Below are 24,209 nucleotides of genomic sequence, written 5' to 3'. Positions count from 1 at the left end.
TCTTCTGTACTGGTCGGTGTTAATGTGTCCGGCTGATGGAAAATGACCGGAGCTGTCGTGTCCGAATTGTTGGACTGACTGCACTGCTGATCCCTTGTCACCGAAGGGTGGGGGGTACCTGCAAGGGACTCCGATGCTTAAGTTAGCAAGGGTATTAAACAGGTATTGAGTTGAATCAGAGTATGAGTTATACCTGGGTGCTCAAGTGTATTTATAATGGTGTAGAGTGACCTTTTTAGATAAGATAAGTTAGTTATCTTATCTTATCTTATCTTTTAGGTGAGGTCAGCTTATCTTTCATGGGAAAGAGGTCGGGTTGTCCCGTCCTGAAGAGGTCGGTCGCTTTGTCTGTCGAACATCCCGGGTCGGACAGCTCGACCCAGGGTATGAACAGTGAGCTTTTGCCAACCCCTCTGTGTAATCTTCTCCTTGATCTTAGGGCACTCATCCTCGTTGAACTGGAATGTCAATTCTGGTAAGATTTTCTTGTTTTTGATCCATTCATATTGAAGCTCATGGAAAGTGGTCTTGAATCTCCCGGCATCGGAAGGAGGCTGCTCCATGGGCTCGTTTCCTCTTCTCCTTTTAGATCTAGATGAAGCCCTGAGTGATGGTTAATGGGTTTGTTACTCACAAGATGGCTAGGAGGGTGTGTATGAAAATTTTGGTGGATGATGAAATGTGTGTGTTCGAAAGAGGGAAGGGAGATGAATGAGAACAAGAAGTGTATGGAGAGGGTGCAGAATGAGGATCCTTTATATAGAAGAATGATGGGTGTTTGAAAGGTGTGGATTGATAGTGTTGTTTTGTGATGGACGATTGGGGCTTGACCTTGGATGAGCACAAGGATCGCCTCTTTTATGAGGTTCTTGATTCGGTCTCCAAGGCTATCCACTTTCCAATGTTGCATGGCAACATTTTCCTAGATACTCCCCTTGGAGACAAGTGTATAAGTTCCTTGGTAGAGTGGCCGAATCTCCCTTCCTTGATTGTCCTATCAAGTACCATCAATACCCTTTTTTGATTTCCTATATAAGACAAAAGAAATGCAAACAGTTAATTGAGATTGTTGGTGGGAAAGATTAAGTGTGAACTAGCTACTAAAAAAAATCTTTTTCTTTTGTTTTTTGAAATATCTAAACAACTAATTGCTTTTCATAGATACAAATCAATCGACCATTCAAGTTCCCATGCATGCAATGTAGGTAACACCAAACTTGTTTGTGATCATATGGTATAACAAGATTTGAAAGGGTTTTCATACTATTGAGTGTGTTCAAGCCCTCTTGGTGTGCCTTGAACACCAAACTTGTCATGTACTATATGTTGCATGTAGGGATTCTTATATTATTTGTCGAAGTTGATTTAGAATCCATGAACTTTTCTTTATTACTACTATTAGAGATTAAGGAGAGAGGGTGTAGAACATGGGTTTCCTCCCATGAAGCGCTTCTTTAGCGTCATTAGCTTGACGTTTGGTCCTTGTCAAGGTGGTTGGTAGTGCTTAAAATCTTCCCCCCTTGCAGTGAACATGTTTCCATTGGCTTCGTTGATAAGTTCCACATGTTCCAGAGATAAGATTTTATTGATGGTGTATACTGGAGGCAACTGAGATGGAATGGTGGGGAGATGAGGTGGTATAGATGGAAAGTAGGCAGAGACCACTTCATCTCCTTGTGAGAAACCTTCTGTAGGGATTTTCTTGTTTTTTCATCCCCTTGGGACATTTTTTCTTGTGTCCTTTGATGTCGCTTTGCTACTTGTGGTTTTCCCTTTGAGGGAAGTTTTGTTGCTTGTCTCATACGACTCTGGTGGGTCTGGTTCCTTTTAGATTACACTTGGTTGATGTTCTTTCTGATCACATTGGTTGTTGACCACAGGAGTTCTTAGGGGTAGTGCTTGAGCTCCCTTGTTTGACTCTTCCTTCAAATCTTTGTTATCATTATATGCTTCTTGTGAGGGTTTGAAAACATTGAAGGTGAGCTATTCATCATGTATTCTCAGTACTAGCTCTCCTCGCTCCCCATCTATAAGTGCCCTGGCTGTGGCTAAAAATGGCTTTCCCAGAATGATGAGGTGAATAGGATTCTCATCCATTTCCAGGATGACAAAGTCTGTGGGGAAGAAGTAGTTCCCGACCATAACTAACACATTCTCAACCACTCTTATTGCCTGTTTTTGAGTTTTGTCAGCCAATTTGATGATTACATCTGTGGGTGTTAGCTCATTGATTTGAAGCTTTTTCATGAGAAATAGAGGCATTAGGTTGATACTTGCTCCCAGGTCGCAGAGTCCCTTATCAATCATTGTTTCTCCTATAGCACAGGGAATTCGGAAGCTCCTTGGATCCTTCGTTTTTGTGGGTGGCTCTGTTTGGATAAGAGCACTGCACTCTCTGTTCATCTTTATGGTCTGTCCACCCCTCAATGAACTCTTTTTGGCCAGTAACTCCTTTATATACTTGATGTAGGAGGGCATTTGCTAGAGGGCCTTAATGAATGGTATATTTACATCAAGAGATGCAAACATGTCGAGGAATCTTGAATACATTCTCATTGCTACACCACCCTTAAGCCTTTGGGGAAAGGGTGCATATGGGTTCAGTATCTCCCTTTTCTTCAGCTCTTTCTTGAGTGTGAGTTGGGTGCATGGTTTCTTTCTTCATGGTTTCCCTTTGGACTATCTTGGAGGTGTTCTACTTCCTCCATACTCCTCTCATCACTTGTGGTGATCATCTTACATTCTTCCCACCTGACCTTCCTTGTTTCTCCTCTTGGATTCTTCTCCGTGTCACTGGGAAATCCATCAGTGGGTTTGGGAATTTGTTGAGATAGATACCCTACTTGGGACTCCAGTCTCTTAATGTTTTCCTCTTGGGTTTTGATATTGTCTCGCACTTCTTCCTTGAACACCTTATTGTCTTGGACTTCTCTACATATGTCTTCAAGTAGAGTCTCAATCCTTGAAATTCTATCCTCGGTTAGTGATGGTGGATTGAGATTAGGTGGTTGAGAAAGGTGGTTAGGTGAGTGTTGATAGGTTCTCTGTGAGGTATGTTGGTGAGTTGCATTATTGTTGGAATTGTGGTTGTGGCGTCTCTGGTCTTGGCCTTGGTCTTGTTGATTCCCCCATCCAAAGTTGGAGTGATTTCTCCATCCAAAGTTGTAAATTTTGGAGTATGGATCATGGATTTGTCTAGGTGAGTTTCCAACATAGTTGGCTTGTTCCCAGTCACCTTCTTCTCCTATATTCACTCCTTCTTGAGTTGGTGATGAAGTGATGACTGCTGTAACTTGGTTTTCCTCCACCTTCTTGGTAAGATCTACTAGCTGCTTGGTGATCATCTTATTTTGAGCTAGCAATGCATCCATGTGGTTCAGCTCTATTACTCCTCGAGTGTTGCTTCTTTTAGAGGCATATAAGTAGTCATTCTCAGCTACCGTCTCAATGATATGTATGGCTTCTTCAATGGTTTTCTTCTTGTTTAGAGAGCCTCTTGAGGAATGGTCTACAGCCTTTTTGATTCATAAGAGAGACCTTTATAGAAAATGTGAAGTTGAACCCATTCATTAAACATATCTGGTGGGCAACTTCTTGTTAAGTCCTTGAACCTCTCCCATGCCTCATAGAGAGTCTCACCATCTTGTTGCCTAAAAGTTTGCACCTTAGCTCTCAGCCTGTTAATTCTTTGAGGAGGATAGAATCTTGCTAAAAACTTGTTCACCACTTCTTCCCAATTTGTTAAGCTCTCCTTTGGAAAGGATTCAAGCCACTTGGATGCTTTTTCCCTGAGTGAAAAAGGGAACAAAAGCAGCCTATAGACATCCGGGTAGACTCCATTAGACTTCACAGTGTCACATATTCTCAGGAAGGTGGTTAGATGTTGATTGGGGTCTTCTTGAGCACTTCCTCCAAATGAGCAATTGTTATGAACAAGGGTGAGGTCGATCCAACAGAAATGGAAAACGATCCAACACAAAACTCACCGGCAAGTGTACCGGGTCGCATCAAGTAATAAAACTCACGGGAGTGAGGTCGATCCCACAGGGATTGAAGGATTGAGCAATTTTAGTTTAGTGGTTGATTTAGTCAAGCAAATCAAATATTGGTTGAGTGGTTTATCGTTGACAGAAACTAAATTGCTTGGAATGTAAAGAGAGAAGGGAGAATTGCAGTAAATTAAAGAGCAGGAAAGTAAAAATGCTGAATCTTTAAGAACAAGAAATTAAATGACTGAAACTTAAAGTGCAAGATATGTAAATTGCAGTAACTTAAATTGCAAGAAATGTAAATTGCTTGAATGGAAAAGGGATTTAAGGATTGGGAATTCAGAATTTCAGCAAGGGAAATTAAATTGCAACAATTAATAAAGCAGCAGTTGAATTAGAAATAACTAGAATTCAAACAGAAATGGAAATTAATCTTGCAGCAGAGGTTCACAGAAGAACCAACAAGGAAAATGGAATCTCAGGACCCAAGAGACTAGATAGCAAAGTCTAGATCTCAATTGCCTTCCCAGATCCAAGTTCACAAAGCAATGAACAAGAAATTGAAGAAGAAGCAGTAAAGGAATTGTAATTAAACTCAATTATGCAGAAGAGGAATTAAAGAGATTTTGAATGGAGATTGAGACAGAATTTCCTCAATTCTTCACACCCAAAACTCAAACAAGAAAAGTAAAAATGCTCAAGCAAGAACGAGGAAGAAGAGAGATCAATTCTCCTCCCCAATTCTCTGAAATCTCAGTGAAGTCTCCAAGAGAAAGTTCAAAAGTTCAAAATAAAAGTAAAAGTTCAAAGCTCAAAAGAAAGATCAAAGTTCAAAAGTAAAGGAAAAGGTCCTAATTACATCAAACTATCTCCTATTTATACACTTTCTATTCTTGGATCTTGGGATTTGGATGGGCTTTTGATTTGGTGAAGAAATGAATTAAATTGGATTTTTAATCCAATTTTAGCCCATGAAGAAAGTAGCTCCCAGGAGGCTGCCCTGCCCTTGTGGAGGGTAGGGCAGAAAATTATGCGTTTGGCCCATGGTGCGTGCGTGTGGCGCGAGTTGGTGCTGCAGGATGCTGCGCTGCCCTTGCGGAGGGCAGGGCAGAACTTTTTGGTGCGCCAGAATGATGCCTGTGCGTGCTGCTGGTGCTGCCGAGCCTTCCCTTGGTGCGCCAGAATGGTGTGCGTGTGTGCATCACCAAAATGCTGCCCTGCCCTTGTGGAGGGCAGGGCAATGTGCCAAGGCTGAAGCTCCGTGTTCGAAACTTGGGTGACGCGCACGCTACCTCTTTTCCTTGATTTTCTTGGCACCAAAGTAAGGCTTAGTTTCTTGTTTCCTCATGGTTCCATGTTCGATCCTTGTGGCAAGCAATAGTGAACTTTTTCTTTGTATTTCTTCCTTTGTTGAGCCCGATATTGCCCTTGAGGAGGGCAGGGCCATGTTTTTGTTCCCCTTGATCCATGGCATCAATTTGTGCTCTGCCCTTGTCGTGGGCAGGGCAGTGTTGTCTCTCAAGGCTTGTTTACTCATGTTGCCCTCCTAGAGGGCAGTGTGCCCTTGTGGAGGGCAATGCTTGCTCCCTCCACTTATGCGCCACACTTCTTCCCTCTTGGGCCATGCTTTCTTAAGGCACGCTTTCTCTTTTCTTCTTTTCTTCACCTACAATAAACCAAAACAACCACTCAAAGTATCACTAAATTCACAAGGCTTATAAATCAATTAAAATTCAATTAAATTTAGCTTAAACCTCATGAGTTAGCATCAATTTAATGGTAGTTGCTTGATTTAAAGAAGTTATGCATTTTCATTCCAAATCACTTACTTAGGATGCAAGAAAGTGCATAAAGACTAATAAAGCAAGTGAAATTAGCTTGAAAAATGGGTATATGATGACTTGTCATCACAACACCAAACTTAAATCTTGCTTGTCCCCAAGCAAGCATCAAAACTAAGAGAAAATGAAATGAACAAGAAAATAACACATATCCTTATTAGGCATATAGCAGAACTTGATTTATGGAGTCTTTATGCAGACAATGATAACTCAATTATTGTTGCTGTTACATAATATACATCTTTCCTCAAAGGCTTGCTAAACTTGCTGTTATAAGACTTACTTTTTAATTATTCCCTTGCTAACTTTTCTTTCTTATAATGCTTGACAAGCTTATTATTCTTTTGGAGGTTTGGTGTCTAATGTTGCAGTAGTAGCCTTTGGCTTTATTTTTTTACTCAACATCTTTCCACCACAGACACATGGCTCACTATTTCCTCCTAGGATCATTGATGCCCAGCATCTCTTTGGATAACTAAATGTTCTGTATCTAAGTTGCTCTTTATTGTGGACTTTCAATTGGCCATCCCAAATCAGTTGATCTAAGTGACCGGGTTTTAAAATACCCTATAGAATTTACTTATCCAAGCATATCTTAGTACAAGAACACCACAGGCATATGTCCTAGGGTCCAAGCTATTGGTGTCCAACCTTTATTCTTTGTTTTTCTTGCCACATTGGCTTTTTCTTCTTCCTTTTCTTTCTGTTTTTGTTCTCAAGGGCTTTTTATTTATTGATAAGAATCTTTATAACAGCAAGCTAACTCACACTTTAATGAAAATGATACTATGCAGCAATTATTTCATGAGTTATGCATTTAATCAAACACATATACCACCATTAACTTCCATTCTAACTTATGCAACATTGGATATTTTACTTTTCAATTCAAATAATTCTCTTTTATTCAAGCATGTGGGAAACAAAACAAAATTTATCTAAGTGATGAATAACAAGCAGCATGCAGATTTGGCATTTCTCTAGCTATTTATTAAATGACTAAAAGAAAAGCAAAGAACAAAAATTGCATGAAGTAAAAGAAATAAACAATGGAGGCATATCATGTTTCAGACATGTATCTCCTTATTAGAGACATGAAAGAGGAAGTATGAAAGAACTTTGCCACCTTCTAATGATTGTGGCTGCTGCTTGATTCTCCCTTTTTCTTCTTTCTCTTTCCTAGCTTGGAGTAGTCTCGGACTTCTTCACCAGGGCATCTTCTATCCCAAACAGAATCTAAGAGCCCTGAGAGTCCAACTTCTTCCAATCTGTTAAGTGTTAGCTCCGTATAATGATGAGACCTTGCTTTTTGCTTGGCATCAAATTCAGGGCATTGCTCAAATGGCTTGATCTGTGGATTGAGTGTTGGCAAATTGTGGGTCAAGTACTCCAACCTTGCTTGTATGTTTTCATCACTCTTCATTCTTTGCACATATCTAACTTCTTCCATGGTGTGATGAATATTCTTCCATTGATACAGGTTGTGACTATATTCCCCTGCTTTAGCTTGACTAAAATACAGCTTGTCATATGATTCTTTGAATTCTTTATATTGCTCTTTTTGTCCTTCAAGAATCTGTGCTTGAAATTCTTGCTGCTGAGTCATCATTTGTTGTTGCCATCTCTCTTGCTTCTCCTCCATTTGATGCTGCCAAGCTTCTCGTTCCTCTTTGTCCTTCAAATATAGCTCCCTAAACTCTGGATGGGGCTCTAGATATTGCTCTTGGCGCCCCTGATTTTGTCCTTGTTGAGCTTGCATGAGTTGCTGAGATAGTTCTTCAATTGCTCTTTGTAACTGGCTCATGTCTTGGCATCATGAGCATGATTTCGTCCTTCTTCTCTTTGTGATCTCCTTTGTCTGGGAGCTACCACCCCCTCTTGATCATCGTCTTCATTCATTCCTTCCATACTTTTCTTGGTGATTCCTTTCCCCTTTTTGACCTTTTCTGTGTCCTCATCTTCAAAGATCACTCTCGCTTTGTTGCATAGCCTAAGGATGGTACTTGGATGTCCAAGACCACTTGATTTACTTGTGCTATTAGCCATCTCTTGAATACTGTCAGCTATGAGTTGTGCGAGGTTGACTTCACCTCCATGTAGGATGCAGTATGTCAAGAGTGCTCGTTTGATTGTAACCCAAGAAGCGTTTCCAGTAGGGAGAATAGACCTCCTTACTATCTCGTACCATCCTTTGGCCATAGGAGTCAGGTTTATTCTCCTCAAGTAGCTTGGAACTCCTTTTGAGTATCTTTCCCAGTCTGTATTTTCTACACATAGCCCTTGCAAGATCTCATCAGGATTGTTTTCCATCTGCAATCTGGTCTCATAACTAGGCTCTGCATAAGTTATGGTTCTCAACTTTAGAGCTCTAGTGATGGCTGCTGGACCGAAGTTCACTTCAACTCCTCTGACATAACTTGTGTAAGGAGCACTATCTTTGTTTTCTTTTACAGCATTTGCATAGAACTCCCTGATCATGACTGCACTGATGTCAACGAGAGGAGCACATAAGAGTTCCCACCTTCTTTCTTTAGTGATTTGCCTCATGATGGGGTATTCTCCTTCCTTCAACTCAAGGCCCTTCTCATAAATAACATTCTTTGTCTTCATGAATCTGTGATATCTTCCTTCATGGAACTGGGACCTAAATTTTCTCGTGTCAAATGATGGAGGCTCGGTCACCATTGATTCCTTTCCTGGCCTTCTTTTTGAACTTGAGGAGGCCATCAGATTTGAAGTGAAAAGGAGGTAAAAATTGGAAGTAAGAGAAGAATGTGTTGTGTTTGGGATGATGCTCAATTTTGTTGTGCAAGAGAAAGAAATTGTTGGCTTTAGTTTCGGGAGTAGAGGAGATTATGGCTTACAAGTGAAAGTGGTTTGTATGAGTGTGTAAGCCATTTGGTGCTAACGGCTATTTATAGGCAAATTCCTCAAACCTTCTAAAAAAAACCATAATGAATGAGGAAGGAGTTCGTTGGTGTTCATGAAGGGTTGAGATTGAGTTGATCATACAAAAGGTTCATGGATCGAACGGTCTGCATGCCTTGTTGAGGCTTTGACGAGGATTCTCTTCTCATTGGTTGCATGCATTTATGTGTTCGATGGTGCATGCATGCAGATTCTGCTTCCCAAGGAGCGCATTTCTCTAGGCACATGTGACCATCCTCACTTAGCTTATCCTAGCCGTGGCCCCTCCTTGCTTTTGTCGCAATCTCTTCCTCCTAAATAAACCAAAACAGCTAGCCTTAGAATATTAATATAAACGTTGGCAATTGACTTGTAATAAAGAAGAAAGTTGTTTTGTTTTATTTAATTATTATTTGATTTTTTTGCGATCAATTGTGTCCCTTAATTAAATATGCTAAAAGTTGGTGAACACCAAACTTATCTCTTATTGAGGGGATGGCTTATCAATGCAAACCATTCTTCACAATTGATGTATTTTATATTTAAAAAAAATAATGATGCATGATCCCTTTCTGTATGGTTTTGATTCCATGAATAGGAAACTGATCTGTAGAACAATATTACATATGTAGACACCAAACTTAGTGTTTGGTCATATGCTTCATCAAAATGACGTTTCATATGTTCTAAGAATAGCCCCCTTTCTTTTGAAAAGCAAAAGTTGAGTGTGCCTTAAGGGACACCAAACTTAGAAGTCTGACTTATGCTCTAAAACAATGTATGCATTTATCAAATATGAAAGTTCAAAATCATACTCAGGGGAATCATAGCTTATTAGATGAAAGAAAAGACAGGAATCTTAAATCATGGGTTGCCTCCCATGAAGCGCTCTTTTATTGTCACTAGCTTGACATTGAACTCCCTTTAGGGTGGTTGATGCTGGTGATGTCTCAACTTGTCACCTCTCACTGTAAGCTTTCTCTGTGTGCCGTGATGCTCAATTTCAATATGCTCAAGAGAAAGTACTTGGTTGACAGTGTAATAATCTTCTGTTCCCAGCTGTTGATACACTAATTGCACCTTATCACCTTTGGAAAATCCTTCAGTTGGGATTTTCTTATTCTTCCACCCTTTGTAAGCCTTCTTCTTGTTCTTCATCTTTTTCTTTCTTATTGATCTTTCTTCCTTGACAGTGACTTAGGTTGTGATACCTTCCTTCTTGTTTATCATCCCAGTTTCTTTTTGAATTCCTTTTTCTTCTTGCACCTGCTTATTTTTCTGTTCTACTACCTTGTTGATTGCTTGCTTTGGAAGGAAGTCACTACTTGTCTTGCTTTTTCTTCATTACTTTGTAATTCTGAAAAGACTTTCAAGGTGATGCTCTCCTCATGCATCCTGAGGGTTAGCTCTCCCTGCTCTATATCTACAATGGCTCTAGCAGTGGCCAAAAATGGTCGACCAAGTATTATGGAGTCATTCTCATTCTATGCTGATTCTAGGATCACAAAGTCTGCTGGAAAGATGAACTTGTCAACCTTAACTAAAAGGTTTTCAATCAACCCTTTAGGATATACCACTGATTGGTCTACCAATTCCAAGGACATCTGTATTGGTTTCACCTCTCCTATGCCAAGCTTTTTCACTAAAGAAGATGGAATTAGATTTATACTTGCTCCTAAGTCACACATCCCCTTGTTGATGAATAGGCTTCCAATAGTGCAAGGTAGGAAGAAGCCTCCAGGATCTTCAAGCTTGGGAGGAAGTCCTTTTCTGATTAATGCACTGCATTCTTCACTGAGCATTACAGTCTCCTTCTCACTCCAACTCCTTTTCTTATTGATGAGCTCCTTTAAAAACTTGGCATACAGAGGCATTTGCTCCAATGCCTCAGCCAAAGGTATGTTGATTTCCAGTTTCTTGAAAGTCTCAAGGAATTTATGGAAATGTTGATCCTTTGTCTCTTTGTGGAATCTTTGGGGATAAGGCAGTGGAGATGTCAAGCTTTTCTTCCCTTGGTGTTGTCTTGGAATTGGTTCTTCCACGATCTGCTTTCCCTTCTTCAGATTTCGTGGTGTATTTTCTTTCTCTTGAGGTTGATTCTGAGAGTACTTGCTTGCCGTTGTTTCTTCTTCATTGGCTGCCTCATTTTCAACTTGTTTCTGGTCACTTTCCTTGGGCTTCTTGGTGGCTTCTTCATCTTTCAGCAGTATTTTTCCACTCCTCAACTGTATTGCCTTGCATTCCTCTTTTGGATTAGGAATGGTGTCACTTGGTAGTGAGCTTGATGGTTTTTCAATAGAAATTTATTTGGAGATTTGCCCAATCTGCCTCTCTAGGTTCTTCATGGAAGCTTCTTGGTTCTTTGTTGTCAATTCTTGGTTCTTCATCATCTTTTCCATGAGCATCTCTAAATTAGTGATCCTCTGAGAGTCTTGTGAGATTGGTTGGTTTTGGGGTGCTGATGGATGATGGTAAGTGTTTTGGTTAGTTGGGTGGTTATTGGGTGAATAATGGTTAGAGTTGGGATAGGTATTTTGTGGTTTTCTGTATGTGTTTTGGGTAGCGGTTGGCTGGTTGTTGTGGTTTTGTTTTTCCAATTGTTTTGAGTTGAGTTCCTTTGTCATGGCTGCTGAATTTGATTGTGGTTGTCTCCCCATCTGAGGTTGGGATGGTTCTTCCAAGAAGGATTGTAAGTATCTCCATAGACTTCATTAGCTCCAGGATTTTGGTTGTGCATGTATTGGACTTGCTCTTGCTGTTGCTCTTCTTGAATTTCTTCATTTTGCCCCCAAGGAGTTGATGGTTGGCTTGTGGCACTCACTGATGCAACTTGCAAGCCATCAATCCTTTTGGCCATTTGCTCAAATTATTGTTGAATCTGCTGCTGCATCATTTTGTTTTGAGCTAAGATTGAATCCACTCCTTCCAACTCCATTACTCCTCTCCTTTGTGATGGTTGGCGTTGCCTTTGGTGAGCAAAGAAATATTGGTTGTTAGCCACCATATCAATGAGATTTTGAGCTTCCTCTGTAGTTTTCATTAGTTGTAATGAGCCTCCGGCTGAATGATCAAGTGCTTCTTGAGCCTTCAGAGTGAGTCCCTCATAGAAGTTCTGCAGCTTATCCCACTCAGTGAACATCTCTGGTGGACATTTCCTCAATAGTGCCTTATATCTTTCCCATGCTTTATATAAATTTTCAGCCTCCATTTGAGTGAATGTCTACACCTCAGTCTTCAATCTTATGATCCTTTGAGGGGGGTAAAATTTGGCCAGAAACTTGCTCACCAAGTCATCCCAAGTGTTGATGCTCTCCTTTGGAAATGTCTCTAGCCATTGAGTGGCTTTATCTCTGAGAGAAAATGGAAAGAGCAACAACTTGTAGCTGTCAGGAGGCACGCCATTGGTTTTCACAGTATTACAAATCCTCAAGAAGATAGATAAGTGTTGATTTGGGTCCTCTAATGGCCCTCCTCCAAAAGAGCAGTTGTTTTGAACCAAAGTGATGAGTTGTGGCTTTAGTTCAAAATTATTTGCATTGACATTAGGAGTAAGAATACTACTTCCACAGTGTCTAGCATTTGCAAATGTGTATGAAGCCAGGACTCTTTTTTTGTTGTGGGTTATTGTTGGCCCCTCCTCCTGGTTGATTGAGATTTGATGGATCTCCTTCCATTTCTTGGAATTCCTCCTCAGATTCTTCCTCTCCAATAACGTTCTTCCCTCTTTCAGCTCTTCTTATTCTTCGAAGAGTTCTTTGGTCAATTTCAGAGAGGATAGGGGAGGATCTTCCTGTACCTGACATACAAACACACAACAATAAACACACAGATCCAGAAAACCAATGAAAACTTCAATCTATTGCTAGAATGAAGTTTTAGTTAGTTTAAGCAAAATTTCAAACAGTTAGTGTGTTAGTCAAAGTTAAAGGAACAGAAAAGAAAAAGTTCTTGATCTAGATTTCCACTTCACTTAACCATTGTCAATCTATTTCAATCCCCGGCGACGGCGCCAAAAACTTGATGTGTGGAAAACGATCCAACACAAAACTCACCGGCAAGTGTACCGGGTCGCATCAAGTAATAAAACTCACGGGAGTGAGGTCGAACCCACAGGGATTGAAGGATTGAGCAATTTTAGTTTAGTGGTTGATTTAGTCAAGCAAATCAAATATTGGTTGAGTGGTTTATCGTTGACAGAAACTAAATTGCTTGGAATGTAAAGGGAGAAGGGAGAATTACAGTAAATTAAAGAGCAGGAAAGTAAAAATGATGAATCTTAAAGAACAAGAAATTAAATGACTGAAACTTAAAGTGCAAGATATGTAAATTGCAGTAACTTAAATTGCAAGAAATGTAAATTGCTTGAATGGAAAAGGGATTCGAGGATTGGGAATTCAGAATTTCAGCAAGGGAAATTAAATTGCAACAATTAATAAAGCAGCAGTTGAATTAGAAATAACTAGAATTCAAACAGAAATGGAAATTAATCTTGCAGCAGAGGTTCACAGAAGAACCAACAAGGAAAATGGAATCTCAGGACCCAAGAGACTAGATAGCAAAGTCTAGATCTCAATTGCCTTCCCAGATCCAAGTTCACAAAGCAATTAACAAGAAATTGAAGAAGAAGCAGTAAAGGAATTGTAATTAAACTCAATTATGCAGAAGAGGAATTAAAGAGATTTTGAATGGAGATTGAGACAGAATTTCCTCAATTCTTCACACCCAAAACTCAAACAAGAAAAGTAAAAATGCTCAAGCAAGAACGAGGAAGAAGAGAGATCAATTCTCCTCCCAATTCTCTGAAATCTCAGTGAAGTCTCCAAGAGAAAGTTCAAAAGTTCAAAATAAAAGTAAAAGTTCAAAGCTCAAAAGAAAGATCAAAGTTCAAAAGTAAAGGAAAAGGTCCTAATTACATCAAACTATCTCCTATTTATACACTTTCTATTCTTGGATCTTGGGATTTGGATGGGCTTTTGATTTGGTGAAGAAATGAATTAAATTGGATTTTTAATCCAATTTTAGCCCATGAAGAAAGTAGCTCCCAGGAGGCTGCCTTGCCCTTGTGGAGGGCAGGGCAGAAAATGATGCGTTTGGCCCATGGTGCGTGCGTGTGGCGCGAGTTGGTGCTGCAGGATGCTGCCCTGCCCTTGCGGAGGGCAGGGCAGAAGTTTTTGGTGCGCCAGAATGATGCCTGTGCGTGCTGCTGGTGCTGCCGAGCCTTCCCTTGGTGCGCCAGAATGGTGCGTGTGTGTGCATCACCAAAATGCTGCCCTGCCCTTGTGGAGGGAAGGGCAATGTGCCAGGGCTGAGGCTCCGTGTTCGAAACTTGGGTGACGCGCACGCTACCTCTTTTCCTTGATTTTCTTGGCACCAAAGCAAGGCTTAGTTTCTTGTTTCCTCATGGTTCCGTGTTCGCTCCTTGTGGCAAGCAATGGTGAACTTATTCTTTGGATTTCTTCCTTTGTTGAGCCCGATATTGCCCTTGAGGAGGGCAGGGCAGTGTTTTTGTTCCCCTTGATCCATGGCATCAATTTGTGCTCTGCTCTTGTCGTGGGCAGGGCAGTGTTGTCTCTCAAGGCTTGTTTACTCATGTTGCCCTCCTAGAGGGCAGTGTGCCCTTGTGGAGGGCAATGCTTGCTCCTTCCTCTTATGCGCCACACTTCTTCCATCTTGGGCCACGCTTTCTTAAGCCACGGTTTCTCTTTTCTTCTTTTCTTCACCTACAATAAACCAAAACAACCACTCAAAGTATCACTAAATTCACAAGGCTTATAAATCAATTAAAATTCAATTAAATTTAGCTTAAACCTCATGAGTTAGCATCAATTTAATGGTAGTTGCTTGATTTAAAGAAGTTATGCATTTTCATTCCAAATCACTTACTTAGGATGCAAGAAAGTGCATAAAGACTAATAAAACAAGTGGAATTAGCTTGAAAAATGGGTATATGATGACTTGTCATCACGCCCAGCCTTCAGAAGTTTGAAGCTCGTCATAGTCATTCAATTCCGGAATCCTACTCGGAATACCATGGACAAGGTTAGACTTTCCGGATTCCCATGAATGCCGCCATCTATCTAGCTTATACCACGAAGATTCTGTTGTGGAATCTAAGAGATATGCGCCCAGCCTAAGGTAGAACGGAAGTGGTTGTCAGTCACACGCGTTCATAGGTGAGAATGATGATGAGTGTCACGGATCATCACATTCATCAAGTTGAAGTGCAACGTATATCTTGGAATAAGAATAAAAGAGAACTGAATAGAAAATAATAGTAATTGTATTGAAACTTGAGGTACAGCAGAGCTCCACACCCTTAATCTATGGTGTGTAGAAACTCCACCGTTGAAAATATATAAGTGAAAGGTTCAGGCATGGCCGAATGGCCAGCCCCCTAAAACGTGATCAATAGCCTCCTAAGATGAAGAATAAAACAAAACTGAGACCAAAGATGTCTAATACAATAGTAACTTATCCTATTTATACTAGACTAGCTACTAGGGTTTACATGAGTAAGTAATTGATGCATAAATCCACTTCCGGGGTGCACTTGGTGTGTGCTTGGGCTGAGCTTGATCTATCCACGAGCTGAGGCTCCTCTTGGAGTTGAACGCCGAGTTATAGCGTGTTTCTGGCGTTCAACTCCGGGTTGTGACGTGTTTCTGGCGTTTAACTCCAGACAGCAGCATGTACTTGGCATTGAGCGCCACTTTACGTCATCAATTCCCGAATAAAGTATAGACTATTATATATTGCTGGAAAGCTATAAATGTCTACTTTCTAACGCCGTTGAGAGCGCACCATTTGGAGTTTTGTAGCTCCAGAAAATCCATTTTGAGTGCAGGGAGGTCAGATTCCAACAGCATCAGCAGTCCTTTGTCAGCCTCCTATCAGAGTTTTGCTCAAGTCCCTCAATTTCAGCCAGAAATTATCTGAAATCACAGAAAAATACACAAACTCATAGTAAAGTCCAGAAATGTGAATTTAACATAAAAACTAATGAAAACATCCCTAAAAGTAGCTTGAACTTACTAAAAACTACCTAAAAACAATGCCAAAAAGCGTATAAATTATCCGCTTATCAACTCCATTCGTCTTAACAGTCTCACAAATCTGCAAGAACTCAGTTAAAAACTGGTAAGGATCTTCAGATGGAAGTCCATAAAACTTGCAGTTCTGTTGCATTAAGGCAACTAGCTGAGGTTTCAGCTCAAAATTATTTGCTCCAATGGCAGGAATGGAGATGCTTCTTCCATCAAATTTAGACGTTGGTTTGGTAAAGTCACCAAGCATCCTTCTTGCATTATCATTATTGGGTTCGACTGCCATCTCCTTCTCTTGTTCGAAAATTTCTGAAAGGTTACCTTTAGATTGTTGTAATTTAGCTTCTCTTAGTTTCCTCTTCAAAGTCCTTTCAGGTTCAGGATCAGCTTCAACAAGAGTGCTTTTGTCGTTGTTCCTGCTCATATGAAAGAGAAGAAAACAAGAAAAGAAAGAGGAATCCTCTATGTCACAGTATAGAGATTCCTTTATGTTAGTAGAAGAAGAAAGGGGAGAAGAGTGAAGAAGAGTGGGTTCGGATTTTTAGATGAAGAGAGGTGAAGAGAAGTGTTAGTAAATAAATAATTAAATAGAATAAGAAAAGAGAGGGAGAATTTCTAAAATAATTTTTGAAAAGGAGTTAGTAATTTCGGAAATTAAAGATGAATTAAAATTAAAACAATTAAAAAGAATTTTTTTGAAAAAAAAAAAGAATGAGATATTTTCGAAAATTAGAGAGGAAAAAGTAGTTAGGTGGTTTTGAAAAAGATAAGAAACAAACACAAAGTCAAAGAGTTAGTTGAAAAAGATATTAAAATCAAATTTGAAAAGATAAGAAGATAAGAGGTTAGATAAGATATTTGAAATCAAAATTTTGAACAAGATAAAATTTTTGAAAAAGATATGATAAAAGATAAAAAGATTTAATTTTTAAAATTTTAAAATTACTTACTTCACTAACAAGAAACTACAAGATAAGATTCTAGAACTTAAAGATTGAACCTTTCTTAACAAGAAAGTAACAAACTTCAAATTTTTTTAATCAATCACATTAATTATTAGTGAATTTTCGAAAATTTGATATAAAGATAAGGAAAAGGTTTTGAAAATAATTTTAGAAAAGATTTTTAAAATTTTCGAAAAATAGAAAAAAATGAAAAAGATATGATTTTTGAAAAAGATTTTGAAAAGATAAGATTTTTAAAATTGAAAATTTGACTTGACTTGTAAGAAACAACTAATTTTGAAAATTTTTGACTAAGTCAACTCAAATTTTCGAAAATTATGAGAAAAATAAGGAAAAGATATTTTTTGATTTTTGAATTTTTTTAAATGATGAGAGAGAAAAACATAAAAATGACCCAAAACATGAAAATTTTAGATCAAAACACAAGATGCATGCAAGAACACTAGGAATGTCAAGCTGAACACCAAGAACACTTTGAAGATCATGATGAACATCAAGAACATATTTTTGAAAAAAATTTTGATGCAAAGAAAACATGCAAGACACCAAACTTAAAAATCTTTAATGCATGGACTCTAACAAACAAAAAATGCATATGAAAAACAACAAACAACACAAAATAAGAAAACATCAAGATCAAACAAGAAGACTTGTCAAGAACAACTTGAAGATCATGAAGAACACCATGAATGCATGAATTTTCGAAAAATGCAAGAAAAATTTTTAAAGCATGCAATTGACACCAAACTTAAAAGTTGACTCAAGTCTCAAACAAGAAACACAAAATATTTTTTATTTTTATGATTTTATAATTTTTTTGTATTTTTATTAATTTTTTTTGAAAATACTCTTTAGAAAAACGAAAAAGAAAAGAAAAATTTTGAAAAAGATTTTTGAAAAGAAAATTACCTAATCTGAGCAACAAGATGAACCGTCAGTTGTCCAAACTCGAAAAATCCCCGGCAACGGCGCCAAAAACATGGTGGACGAAATTGTGATCACATCAATGTAGTATTCTTTGTTATTGTATGGAATCATTATTATGGCTCTTTGCTATGTGTGGACACAACTCCGTTCAACTTAACCAGCAAGTGTACTGGGTCGTCCAAGTAATAAACCTTACGTAAGTAAGGGTCAATCCCATAGAGATTGTTGGTATGAAGCAAGCTATGGTCACCATGTAAATCTCAGTCAGGCAGATTAAATGGTTTATGGATTTCAAAAATTAATAATAAACAGAAAATAAAATAGGATAGAAACACTTATGTAAATTAATGATGGGGATTTCAGATAGGCGTGTGGAGATGCTAGAATCCTCTCGAATCTCTGTTTTCCTATTGCTTTCATCCAATCCTTCTTACTCCTTTCCATGGCAAGCTGTATGTAGGGCATCACCGTCGTCAATGGCTACTTTTCATCCTCTCGGGAAAATGGTCCTATGCGCTGTCACTGCATGGCTAATCGTCTGGAGGCATCACCCTTAACAATGGCTACATCCCATCCTCTCAGTGAAAATGGTCCAAATGCTCTGTCAGAGCACGGCTAATTATCTGTCGGTTCTCAATCAAGTTGGAATAGAATCCATTGATTCTTTTGCGTCGGTCACTAACGCCCAGCCTTCAAGAGTTTCAAGCTCATCACAGTCATTCAATTCTGGAATCCTACTCGGAATACCACGGACAAGGTTAGACTTTCCGGATTCCCATGAATGCCGCCATCTATCTAGCTTATACCACGAAGATTCTGTTGGGGAATCTAAGAGATATGCGCCCGGCCTAAGGTAGAACGGAAGTGGTTGTCAGTCACGCGCGTTCATAGGTGAGAATGATGATGAGTGTCACGGATCATCACATTCATCAAGTTGAAGTGCAACGTATATCTTGAAATAAGAATAAAAGAGAACTGAATAGAAAATAATAGTAATTGTATTGAAACTTGAGGTACAGCAGAGCTCCACACCCTTAATCTATGGTGTGTAGAAACTCCACCATTGAAAATACATAAGTGAAAGGTTCAGGCATGGCCGAATGGCCAGCCCCATAAAACGTGATCAATAGCCTCCTAAGATGAAGAATAAAACAAAATTGAGACCAAAGATGTCTAATACAATAGTAACTTATCCTATTTATACTAGACTAGCTACTAGGGTTTACATGAGTAAGTAATTGATGCATAAATCCACTTCCGGGGCGCACTTGGTGTGTGCTTGCGCTGAGCTTGATCTATCCACGAGCTGAGGCTCCTCTTGGAGTTGAACGCCGAGTTATAGCGTGTTTCTGGCGTTCAACTCCGGGTTGTGACGTGTTTCTGGCGTTTAACTCCAGACAGCAGCATGTACTTGGCATTGAGCGCCACTTTACGTCGTCAATTCCCGAATAAAGTATGGACTATTATATATTGCTGGAAAGCTCTGGATGTCTACTTTCAAACGCCATTAAGAGCGCGCCATTTGGAGTTCTGTACCTCCAGAAAATCCATTTTGAGTGCAGGGAGGTCAGATTCCAACAGCATCAGCAGTCCTTTGTCAGCCTCGTTTCAGAGTTTTGCTCAAGTCCCTCAATTTCAGCCAGAAATTACCTGAAATCACAGAAAAACACACAAACTCATAGTAAAGTCCAGAAATGTGAATTTAACATAAAACTAATGAAAACATCCCTAAAAGTAGCTTGAACTTACTAAAAACTACCTAAAAATAATGCCAAAAAGCGTATAAATTATCCGCTCATCACTTTCCTCCTTAGTCTCTGGAGTGTCCTTTCAGGTTCTAAATCGAAGGAAGTTGAAGCTCCCCCTCTTCTCCCTGTCATACAACTAACAAATCACACAGTAAGAGATGAAATGAAGAGGTTATTCTTGTTAGAGTGATTGTTAGTGTGAGTGGTGCAAATTATCAAACAGTTAGTGGGTTAGTGAGCAGAATTGTAAATAATAACAAGGAAAGAAAGAAAACAGAGACGGTATAGGGGATGAGGAAGAAACTAAACAAACTAAAGGTAAATGACTGAATAAAGTAAACAAACAAAAGAAAAATGCTCAATCTAGTGAACTTCCAACTTAATCATTGTTGATACAAAATCAATCCCCGGTAACGGCGCCATAAACTTGATGCACGAAAACTTGTCTCTCAACAAATTTCCCTTTGGCAAGTATACCGAATTATCATCAAGTAAAAACTCACAATAGAGTGAGGTCAAATCCCACAGGGATTGATTGATCAAGCAACTTTAGTTGGAAGAGTATGCTAGTTGAGCTAAACAGAATGTAGTTGGAGAATTGCAGAAATTAAATGGCGGGATAGTAAATAGCAGAAAATAAAGTGCAAAATCTTAGACGGGGATTTGGGGAAATGAGCATGGACATAAATGGCAGAAAGTAAAGAGAATGGGTAAGATCAGAAATGGGGAATTCATTGGGCTCAGGAGATGTTGTATTCTCCGGATCAAATTTATTTTCATCTCTTCCTCAATCAAAGCATCTATTGATCTCCTTGGCAATCTTAGGTGATTGGGTTCCAATTCCTTGGCAACCCAATCTCTCTAAGCTTGAACAATTGCCCAACTCCTTAATTTAATTGTTGATGGGAAGAGATGAAGTGTGGTCACTGATTATACCACATGTATTTCCAAATCAAAGTGTTGGGAGGATTACATGTCACTATATCCGCCCAGACCCCAATTTGGTCCAACATGAGAAAGCATTTCTAGCATGATCTCCTCATCCCTTTTCCAAGGCTCAGAGGAGATCCAATTATGGAGAGTTTCTTTTCCAAGACAACTAACCAATTGATTTAAGATCAAAAACTTTCTAGTAAATCAAAAGAGAAGAAAGAAGAAGAAGAATGAAGACTATAGTTGATCCATCAAATTACAACAGAGCTCCCTAACCCAATGAAAGGGGTTTAGTTGTTCATATCTCTAAAAATGAAAAATGGCAGAAAAGAATACATGCTTAGCTAAAAGTGTAGAAAAGTAAATATACAGAGCGTTGTTCTCTAAAGTGCCAAGCTTCTCTATAGTTCAAAACTACTCCTATATATACTACTCTTCTTGATCTTCTAGTGAGTTCTCCAAGTCCTGGATGTGGGCCTTAGATCTTGAGTTGAAGCAGTTACAATCTTTAGTAGGCTCAGCTTGCAGAAAAGTTTGAGTTAGGCATGGGTGTTAGTGATGTTAACGTTAAGTGAGATTGTGGGTTCGAGAATGTTAGTGGCAATGACCTTTTTTACTAACGTTCCAACCCTATATAGCCCATGTTAACTCCAACGTTAGTGGCATTAACATGACCACTAACATTGCCTTATGAACCTTCGCAAGCGTTATTGGGACTCACCTTTTCCAATAACGTTGCCTTGTGCCCCTTGTCCCTACGTTAAAGTTCACGTTAGTGTAACTAACGTGGCTCTTAACGTGGGTATGCCTCATCTTCGAGAGCATTAGTGACACCTACCTTTGTGACTAACGCTCCAAGTGCCCCTACTCTCCACGTTAGAGCTCACGTTAACTAAGTTAACGTGGCCACTAATGTGGTAGTGAATGCCATCTCCAACGTTAGTGACAAAGGTGAGTGTCACTAAGGTTGGCTCATCAATCTTAGCTCCACGTTAACTTTCACGTTAGTGATCTTAACATGACCACTAACATGGGCAATGCTAGTTTGATCCAACGTTAGTGACAAAGGTGAGTGTCACTAACGTTGGCATTATTCCTCTCTTACACGTTAGAGTTCACGTTAACTAAGTTAACATGACTCTTAACGTGGCTCATTGCCAATTTTTGGAGCGTTGGTGGTGTTCACGTTTACCACTAATGTTGGAGCTTTCTTTGTCTCCACGTTAACTACTACGTTAGCCTGGTTAACATGGCAATTAACGTGGGCTTATGATGGCTTCGCAGGCGTTATTGGTGATCACTTTTCTCATTAACGTTGCAAGCTCATTCCCATTCTACGTTAATGGTCACGTTAACTAGGTTAATGTGGCTACTAACGTGGCTCTTCCATGCTTTCTTTGTCCTGAAATCAAGCAAATAAAGTGCATCAAAGCTCTAGTCAAAGTCATGAGATTATGCATCATCAATTTGTCACTCAATTCTTGCAAAATCCTCATGAAATCATGTAAAATTCATAATAGTTGCTTGAATCAAGGTGTGAGTGTATTTTCATCCAAAACTTGCCTTATTCTCTAAGAAAATGCATGAAACTATCCTAAAACAATAAAAAAAGGTCAGTGAAACTGGCCTAGATGCCCTGGTATCATCTATCTTTGAGACGGTCCTTCTATTGTTTCCTTCCCTTTTTTGAGAATTGTGGCTGCTTCTCTCCCTCTTCAGTCTTCTCTTGATCATCCTTCTCTTTGAGCTTCTCTGAAATTTGCTTGCTTGTGTCACTTCTTTGTTGCTAGCTTCCTCTTTCTCTGTTGGCTTTTTGTTGCTTTCCAAAGGCTTATTAGTTGCCTTTTTGTCCTTCACCAAGGTTCTCCAACTCCTTAGCTGTATAGCTTTGCATTCTTCTTTAGGATTTGGAATGGTGTCACTTAGGAGTGAGCTTGATGGCCTTTTAATCATAACTTGCTTGGAAAGTTGTCCAATCTGCCTTTCTATGTTTATTATGGAAGCTTCATTGTTCTTGTTTGTGAGTTCTTGCTGTTTCATCATTTTTTTCAATAAAAATCTCCAAGTTGGAGATTCTCTGAGAGTCTTGTGGGATTTGTGGTTGGTTGTCAGCTGTTGAGGGTGGACGATAGTTGTTTTGGTTGGTGGTTTGGTTATTTGATGGATAATGGTTGGAATTTGGGTAGTTGTTTTGGGGTTTTCTATATGAATTATGGTTATTATTCTGATGGTTGTAGTTCTGGTTATTTCTTGAGTTATTTTGGTTTGAATTCCTTTGCCATGGCTGCTGGTTCTGGTTGTGGCTATCTCCCCATCTAAGGTTTGGATGGTTCTACCAGGGTGGGTTATAAGTGTCACCATAAACTTCATTTGATCCAGATCCTTGGTTGTGCATGTAGTTTACTTATTCTTGCTGTTGATCTTCACAAACTTCTTCACTTTACCCCAATGTGGTTGATGGTTGGCTTGTATTCACTGCTGCAACTTGGAGGCTATCAATTTTCTTGGCCATTTGCTTAAATTATTGCTGAATTTGCTGCTGCATCACTTTGTGTTGAGCTAGGATTGTGTCTACTCCTTCCAACTCTAGCACGTCTTTCCTTTGTGATGGTTGGCGTTGCCTTTGATGAGCAAAGAAATATTGGTTGTCAGCCACCATATCAATGAGATTTTGGGCCTCCTCTGCAGTCTTCATCAATTGTAAGGAGCCCTCCTGCTGAGTGATCTAGTGCTTCTTAAGCCTTCAAAGTTAGTCCTTCATAAAAATTCTGAAGTATGTCCCATTCATTGAACATTTCAGGAGGGCATTTTCTGATCAGGGTCTTGTATCACTCCCAAGTCTCATAGAATGACTCTCCATCCATCTGAGTGAATGTTTGGACCTCTGTTTTGAGCCTAATGATTCTTTGGGGAGGATAGAATTTGGCTAAGAACTAGTTTAGTAGATCTTCCCAAGTATTGATGCTATCTCTTAGAAATGACTCCAACCATTTAATAGCTTTATCTCTTAGGGAAAATGGGAATAGTAACAGCTTGTAAATATCAGGATGCACACCATTGGTTTTGATAGTGTCACAAATCCTTAGAAAAGTAGATAAGTGTTGGTTTGGATCTTCAAGTGGGCCTCCTCCGTAGGAGCAGTTGTTTTATACCAAAGTGATGAGTTGTGGCTTCAATTCAAAGTTATTTGCATTGACATTGGGAGTAAGGATTCTACTCCCACAATGCCTTGGATTTGCAAACGTGTAGGAAGCAAAAACTATTCTCTGAAGTGGATTGTTATTGGCCACTCCTTCTAGTGGGTTAGAATGAGAAGGATTCCCTTCCATTTCTTGATATTCTTCCTCAGGAACTTCTTCACCAATGACTCCCTTCCCTCTGGCTTCTCTTCTTATTCTTTTCAAAGTTCTTTCGTCTGGATCACCAGAGTTGGGAACCTCTCTTCTTGCCTCTGTCATACAAATAAAACACAAGAAACATACAAAACCAGAAAACCAGTAACAATGTACTCTATTGCTAGAGTGAGGTTATGGTTAGCTTAAGAAAATATTCAAACAGTTAGTGTGTTAGTAAAAAAAAGAAGAAAAGTAAAAAAATGCTTAATCTAGACCACCACCTTACTTAATCATTGTCAATCTAATCAATCTCCGGAAACGGCACCAAAAACTTTATGTGTGGAAAGCGATCCAACACAAAACTCACCGGCAAGTGTACCGGATCGCATCAAGTAGTAATTACTCACATGAGTGAGGTCGATCCCACAGGGATTGAAGGATTGAGCAATTTTAGTTAGGTGGTTGATTTAGTCAAGCAAACAAGTGTTAATTTGAGTGATTTGTATCCAACAGAGGCTAAA

At 39.3% G+C, this 24,209-nt stretch overlaps 1 non-coding gene across 1 annotated transcript; it reads left to right on the top strand.

Moving 5' to 3' along the window:
- Positions 1-3,571: 3,571 nt before the first annotated feature.
- On the top strand, positions 3,572-3,679 carry LOC112699896 (small nucleolar RNA R71). The gene has a single exon (XR_003152829.1). It is a non-coding gene; the product is annotated as a small nucleolar RNA R71 (small nucleolar RNA).
- Positions 3,680-24,209: the final 20,530 nt, after the last annotated feature.

Source organism: Arachis hypogaea, chromosome 6 (assembly GCF_003086295.3).
Source record: "Arachis hypogaea cultivar Tifrunner chromosome 6, arahy.Tifrunner.gnm2.J5K5, whole genome shotgun sequence".
In the NCBI taxonomy this organism is placed as follows: Eukaryota; Viridiplantae; Streptophyta; class Magnoliopsida; order Fabales; family Fabaceae; genus Arachis; species Arachis hypogaea.
This window is presented reverse-complemented; position numbering and strand designations above follow the sequence as displayed.